Source organism: Drosophila sulfurigaster, chromosome 3 (genome assembly GCF_023558435.1).
Source record: "Drosophila sulfurigaster albostrigata strain 15112-1811.04 chromosome 3, ASM2355843v2, whole genome shotgun sequence".
In the NCBI taxonomy this organism is placed as follows: Eukaryota; Metazoa; Arthropoda; class Insecta; order Diptera; family Drosophilidae; genus Drosophila; species Drosophila sulfurigaster.
In genome coordinates, this window is record NC_084883.1 from 44,352,202 (window position 1) to 44,359,139 (window position 6,938).

General features: G+C 39.6%; 1 long non-coding RNA gene across 1 annotated transcript; it reads right to left on the reverse strand.

Moving 5' to 3' along the window:
• Nucleotides 1-3,116: 3,116 nt before the first annotated feature.
• LOC133843964 (uncharacterized) lies at nucleotides 3,117-4,194 on the reverse strand. The gene is made up of 2 exons (XR_009894557.1): nucleotides 3,927-4,194; nucleotides 3,117-3,858 (listed from the first exon to the last, which is right to left on the reverse strand). It is a non-coding gene; the product is annotated as an uncharacterized LOC133843964 (long non-coding RNA).
• Between the last annotated feature and the right edge of the window lie 2,744 nt (nucleotides 4,195-6,938).

Sequence of the window (6,938 nt, forward strand, 5' to 3'; positions counted from 1 at the left end):
CGAACACACTCGACTCTAGCTTTCTTACTTGCTTTCCATACAAAAGTATTTCTTTTCACAATTTCATTTGATCACAGCCAAATTTTCAGAAAGCATAAAGACTATAATTATTATTGTACGTATCAAAAATCGATGTACTATATTTCTTGATTTTAGCACATTATTTTTTTCTGTGTATGTTAGTACTAAGATTTCTTTATAGTTTTATCAGCTTGTGTGAACTTTGGTGCATTTCAAAATCACACAAAGCTGCCACTTTTGTTGCGCTGAAAATGGCAAACGAGCCGCAGCCAATTAATTTATTAAATTGAAGTATGAAATGGCCAATGTGGCACATGCAACAGCAGCAGAGGAGGAGGCAGGTTAGGAGTTCGCGTTCACGTTCGCGTTGTCATGAAAGGAATTTTGGCGACAGACGCCTAAAAGCAAAATGGGCTTCGCTGGTGACCGTTTTTGGTCAAGAGCAAAAGCAACAGCGTGTTAATTTTTACCAATTTGCGGTCGATGGCCAATGTGGCCAGCCAAACATTTTCGGCGACTCAACGACTTCGACGATGCGATGCTGCAACATGTTGCAAAGGTGCAAAACTAATGGATTTCATCGTCGGTTCGGCATCGTCAGCACTTTAGCCTGCCCCCGCAGCAACCTCTTCGCAGTCGAAGTCGCAGTCGAAAACGAAGACGAAGACGAAGTCAATGTCCAGCTACAGTGCGAGCCATGAATGTGCTTTGCTTCCCAGGCGCTCAACTCTCTGTTGTTGTGTGTGTATGTGTGTGTGTCTGCGTTTATATTGATATATTATGGCCACGGTTTCTTTGGGACAAAGATCTGCTTATTATATAAAAAACGAAAAACAGCAAGGAAAAAAAAAAAAACCAAAAGAGTCGCACCACAGTCCGCCGCCGTCTGTCCGCCGTGTCTGGGTCCAGTGCCAGTGAAGCAACTGCTGCCCATAGCCAGAACGAACAGCAGACCCCATCCACACACACACACACAATCGCACACACACTCGTTGAGTATGTGGCCAACTCGTGTATAAAAGGCGCACAGCAAAAGGCATCGCTGCGGCAGATCTTGAGATCTGATAAGAAAATGATAAAAAGGTAGACGCCAGTTTTTAATTTGATTGGAATGGAATTTTCAGATGATTGCAATGTTGCTAAAACGGCAGCGCCGCCGCCGTCGTCGTCGTCGTCGTCATCGTCGTTGCAGAGTGGGCAGCGTTGCAGAAGGGCAAAGGCAACGGGAAGAGAAGGGAGCGAGGGGGCAAGCAATGGGGAGACAGCCGACTGCTGTGAGAGCACAACAAAAACACAAGCAACTGCAGAGAGAGCGCAGGAGAGGGCAGCTGTGTTTTGCATGGCAGGCGGGAAGAGAGTGGTGAGAGAGAGAGAGAGGGGAAAGATGAGGGGCAGCTGAAAGAGCTTTACGTTGGTCACTGCAAATGTTGTGCCGCATACGAATGTTGCAACACTCGGTTGCAATCACTTGAACAGCGCGCTACCCTTGAGCCATGATGTATCAAGTTTTTGCTAATAAGCTAATTGAGGGGTTACCTTGCGTATACTTGATTTTCGAGTAGGCATTTGTAAATGTAACACATGTTTAGCGTATTTGACTCTGAAATATAAAGAGAAACATAAGAAATTCTAAATAAATAAATAAAAATATAAAATAAATATCAAATAAAATACAGTCATTATAAAAATTTGAAAAAAATACATAAATATTTATCTAAAATATATAATAATTTCAGTAAATGTGTGCGATTTAGTGCACTTAATAAAATATTATTAAATTTATCGTAAAGAAATATAACATGTAATAAAATTGAGACAACAAATTCGGCAATAAAATTGAAAAATAAATAGAAACAGCATTATAATATGAAATAGGGGCAGTTAATAAATGTAGTAACTAAATGTAAATTAAATTATTTCAATTAGAATTCAGCAAATATAATTATAATAAGAAAACATTTATGTCGCATGAAAAATATAATGAAATTGGGCAAGCAAGTGTTAAACCAAATGAAAATATATATTTTTTATGAAAAAATAGTATAGTATTAAAATAATAATTTTAAAAAAAGAACTTAAAAGCTCTTAGCGAATAATATCTTTAATTCAATTTTAATTTTAAACAAGCAAGTCAATAACAGTTTTGTTTCAAGAATGGGTAAGTCTCAAAATTGAACCAAGAAGGCAAAATCTTAAGTCAAGATTAGCAATCTATTCTTCAATCTAGATTTTTTTCTTTCTGTTTATAAATAGAAAATTTCTTTTAGTTTTAAAGCACAGTAAAAATATGTAAACTTAAAGAAAACAAGATTTTGATTATATGTTTATGTTAACTTAATTTAATTTTTAGCTGAAAATTCATCTTTATGCAATCTCTTATATATAAAGCTCATAAAGGGTATATGTTATATATGTTAATAAAGAGAAGTTACTTCACATAAAATCGATTTACTTGATGAGCTTTAACTGCTGGCGTAGTGTGCTCCAGATTCTTTATGGTCTAATCAGCATTCCATAGGTAAATTTGCATCTTGCGCCGTGTCTGTCATTTCATTTCACCCAAAGTACACACAACAACACAACAAGAGGCAGCAGCAGCCGCAGCAGCAGAAGGAACAACAACAAATGTAGCAGCAACAGACGATGACGATGGCAACGCTGAAGACGCAAATGGAGAAGGCGACGGAGACGGCGACGGCGACGTCGCCACTGGCGGCCTGAACGCCTGGCTGGAGAGTTGCCGTCGTCGTCGTCGTCGACGTCGTCGTCATCGCTGTCGCCGTCGGCGCAAGGATGCGAGCAATAGGAAGCAATGTGAATAGTTTTCAGACTGGCCTGAAATGGACTCGAGTCTCGAGCTGCTGCTGCTGCTGGAGCTGCTGCTGCAGTCGACGCCGCCACCTTAATTTATTTCATCTCATGCAATAATTTTTGTGGTTAACAAGTTTTGGCGGCATCGTTAGCGTCTTCACACGCTTCGCGGGATATCAACACCATTTATTGCCGTTTTGGTATTTTCCTTTTGCTCCTCTCTCACTCTGTGTGTGCCACAGTTTCTGTCTCTGTCTCTCTTTCCCCTCAACTCTCCCTCTCTCTGTCTTGTCTCATTGTCAGCCTCTGTGGCTGCTCTTCATTTTGCACCGCGGCTCTGCCTCACTTTAGTGCTTTGTTGTTGTCTTCTTTTATTTTTTTGGTTTTGTTTTGTTTCTTTTGCTTGGGCAGCGATTTTATTGCTTGATTTTTGCGGTTTATCTGCGCGCTCTCATATAAAAATCGATTGGATTCCCGTGAAATTGATAAGTCAAGTCAACGCCGCTGTTTCCCTTTGCTTCCCTCACCTCCTCGCCGCCTCTCTGCCGCCTCCCCCTGATGTGATCCTTGGCAGACGCTGTCGTAAATTATGCGCCTCGACTAGTTTTCTACATTAAAAGGCAGACGCCAGCGCCACAGATTGCCACTGTCTTCTACATCTTAGGGTCTTCGATGAGCACAGATACTGTTGAATGTTGAATGTTCGATGCTGTATGTAGGACTGTAGACTGTGTAGACTGTGTAGAGTGTAGACTGGAGGCAACTCAGTGCCCGGTAGTGTTAAAATATTCGACCACCTAGGGTCCCATGGAATTTATTTCGCCCTGCTCTTCTGGCACATTTCTGCCGCTTTTTATTAACGTTGGGCATGTCATCAACTTGGCTATTGCTTTTTAGACTCTCCTTTTTTTCTTCACCCTTCCTTCCTCTCCGTCTCTCGCTCTCTTTCTCGCTTTGAGCGTTTCTCCTAATTGAAATATTAGTTGAGCATTTCAGCTTTGTGTAGCTGGTGAGTCAGTCTACAGTCTAGAGTAGAGAGTGAAGAGTGAAGCGAGTGTAGAACTCTATGCTTAAGCTAAAGAACCACTAAATACTTTCAACTCGACCCGAATGCGAATTGCAGTTAGTTCTTCCCAGTTGAGTTCAGTCTGCGTTCGCCTTATTTATAGCCCATCCATCGCCTGTCGCGACTCGCCGCGTTTTTGGCTATTTTTGCTCCAGACAGCGCACAGCACAGCACAGCAACTGGAAAGGCACGAAATTTGCACCAACAAAAACAACGAACGATATGAGCATGAAATTCTACATACTCTAACTATGTGAAATTTGCCAAATATTTCATAAATTCAGCGGTCAATTTAGTTGGCATAATACAGAAAGATTGATAGAGTTTGAAAAAAGAAACTTTAATGGGAAGATAAAGTTATTGAAGTATTTTTTGTTATTTCATGCCATAATTTGATTTTTTTTAACATTTCAGAAATGCGCAAAATATTTGGCAACATTCAACCAAAGAATTCATTGTTTTTCTTGGCATTTATATTTGTTTATGTTAAAAACTGTAATATTAAAATGAGTTTTCTCTTTAATTTTTTCTATGGAATTAATATTTTATATAACTACATTTGCCACACTTATATTTGAATTTTGATTTAAAAAATCTAAAGATATTTAATATATTCTTATTTCAAATAAAATAGTATTGATGTATAATATATATTTAAAAAGTGGAAATTTAGAATTTTAAAATAAAATATAATTTATTTATATTTTAAAATAAAACTGAATTATTTTATAATAAAAATATAATAAATATTTTAAGAAGTGGAAAGTTGGAGCTATAATATTATATTTTAATCAGAAGAAAATTCACATTTTACGATTTTAAAATAATATATTAAATACGTTTGTCGCATTTTTAAACTAAAATATTGTATTTATATAATAGCTTGTTTCAATCTTAAGTTTAAGTTTAAAAGGAAACTATGTTCATTCTCATATGCACTCTAGTCACATTCTAAATGAGGGAGTTGTTATACCTTTGGAAAGCAGACAGTGTATGGAAACGCGAGTATTAAGAGTAAAAGCCAACACCGCCGACACTTGGCGGGGCTAATTACATGGAGTTTATTTTTAGGCCTAGACACGACGAACGCTGATTATCTGCAATGCACGTGTCAGCTTCAGCCTCCTCTCTGTGTTGTCTCCCCCCCTTCCCCTCCTGCTTAGTCCACACTTCAGTTTGCCAAAAATGTCAAAACTTTGAATCTTCAGACATTTCATTATCAGAGAAAGATGAAGAAACGGGGTCAAACTCCTTTCGTTGTCAACTTTGGAATTTCAAGGTGTCAAATCAAAGTATTAAATGCTTATCAATTAGTCATAAGACAATTTAATAATTCTAACGATTGCTGTGGGTCAGTGACGGAAACAATATTAAACGCTTGAAGAGTGTTAATAAAATATAACAATAGAATAGATTAGATAGAAGTGCGTTATAAATACCTCAAGCTTTATACGTCATATATGGAATGCCAAACGAAAAACGGAAGTACTTTATGCGATTATATTATATTTCTTTGATACCGTTGCGTATCTTAATGTGTGCCAGTTATCAAAATTCGTTTAACAAGTGTTATTTGCTTTAGACATTGTGTTATCACACTTTACAAGCACTTGATAAGTCTGGCGTGCTTATTAGATTGTTAGTAGATTGGTCAGTGCTGAAGTACTGAAGTACTGAAGAGTAAGAAATGCATTTTTTCTGGGAAACAAATTCCATTTTGTATGCCTCATCGATGCGGCCCAATTAGACGGCAAGTCAACACTCGAAAGGTTCGAAGTGATATTAAGTAAATACATTCATTAATTTATTTTGCGCCCCCCCCATCCCGAAAAAGGGCTCAACCCTCGGGGTTTGAGCTCGCCACAAATCATCAAAAGTCATTTAGCAAACATTTGAAGTTGAAAAATAGCCTTCAGTTTGCTTCAATGCACTTGAAGAGCGGCAACCGACCGCAAGTGGACGTCAGTCAGTCAGTCAGTCATGGCAGCAGCTGGGGAGGGGAAAAGTCAGCGGCAGCGGCGGCAACTTTTTACGGAAGCGGCTCAGGTAGAGCTAAAGTAGTATACTACTACTACTATATAGAGGTAGCAGAAAGTCAAACCAAAGAGTCACGTCACGCGTGGGTGCTCTGCAGTTTTTTTTTTTTTTTTTTCGTTTTACTCCCAGAGTCAAAGTCAGTCTCAGAGCTCAGAGCGTACTTAGCACTGTTGAATAATTTCCACGACCACGAAACCCAATTGAAATTAGAGCCCCGGCTCAGTAACAGACCCAAGACTCGGGCAGAGGCTCAGACCTGGCCACATGTCGCCGCTAACAACCTGAATGGAGCCCCCTTCCCTCTTCTCCCTCTCACTCTTTCTCACTCTGTAAGCCAAGTGCATTTTCATTTCCATTTCCTCACCGAAAGAGCTGCTGACTTGGACTTGACTGTTGCTGTTCGGTGTTTGCTACTCATAATGCGGAAGATTGCACCAAGTTCAGTTGGCTTCGTTCCGATCCGTTCCGTTTCATTCTCGCACCCCAGCTCCAGCCCAGTGAGAGAGAGAGAGAGCGAGGGAAGAGAGGCGAGCTTATCTCTGGCCAGAGATCTTGAGGTTTCTGCGTTCTGTAGTTTGGCTGGCAAAGGTTTTAACACAATTTAGTGGCTGTGGCCGCTGATGATCGCAAGGGTGGCACCCGGAGACAGCCGAGTAACAAAAAAAAAAAAAAAGAGTGCTGTAGTTTTGTGGCAACAGTTGTGTTAAGACTGGGAAGGGGCAAAGAAGAGGTGGGGAGAGAGCGACAAGCAATAACGGCGCTGACTGTTTGTTGTCTTGGGTTACCTGACGTTCGTTGAAGTTGCACTGTGCGAATGCACATCAACAAGTGCAACAGCAACTTGCAACTAGCAACAAATTTGAATCTCATTTACTTTCATTGTAATTACAGTCAGCGAAAAAGACAAACAACTGACCAGCGAAAGAGATAGAGAACTGATCAGTAAAAGAGATAGACAACTTACCAGTAAATAATAGAACTGATCAGCGGGAAAGAATTTAAG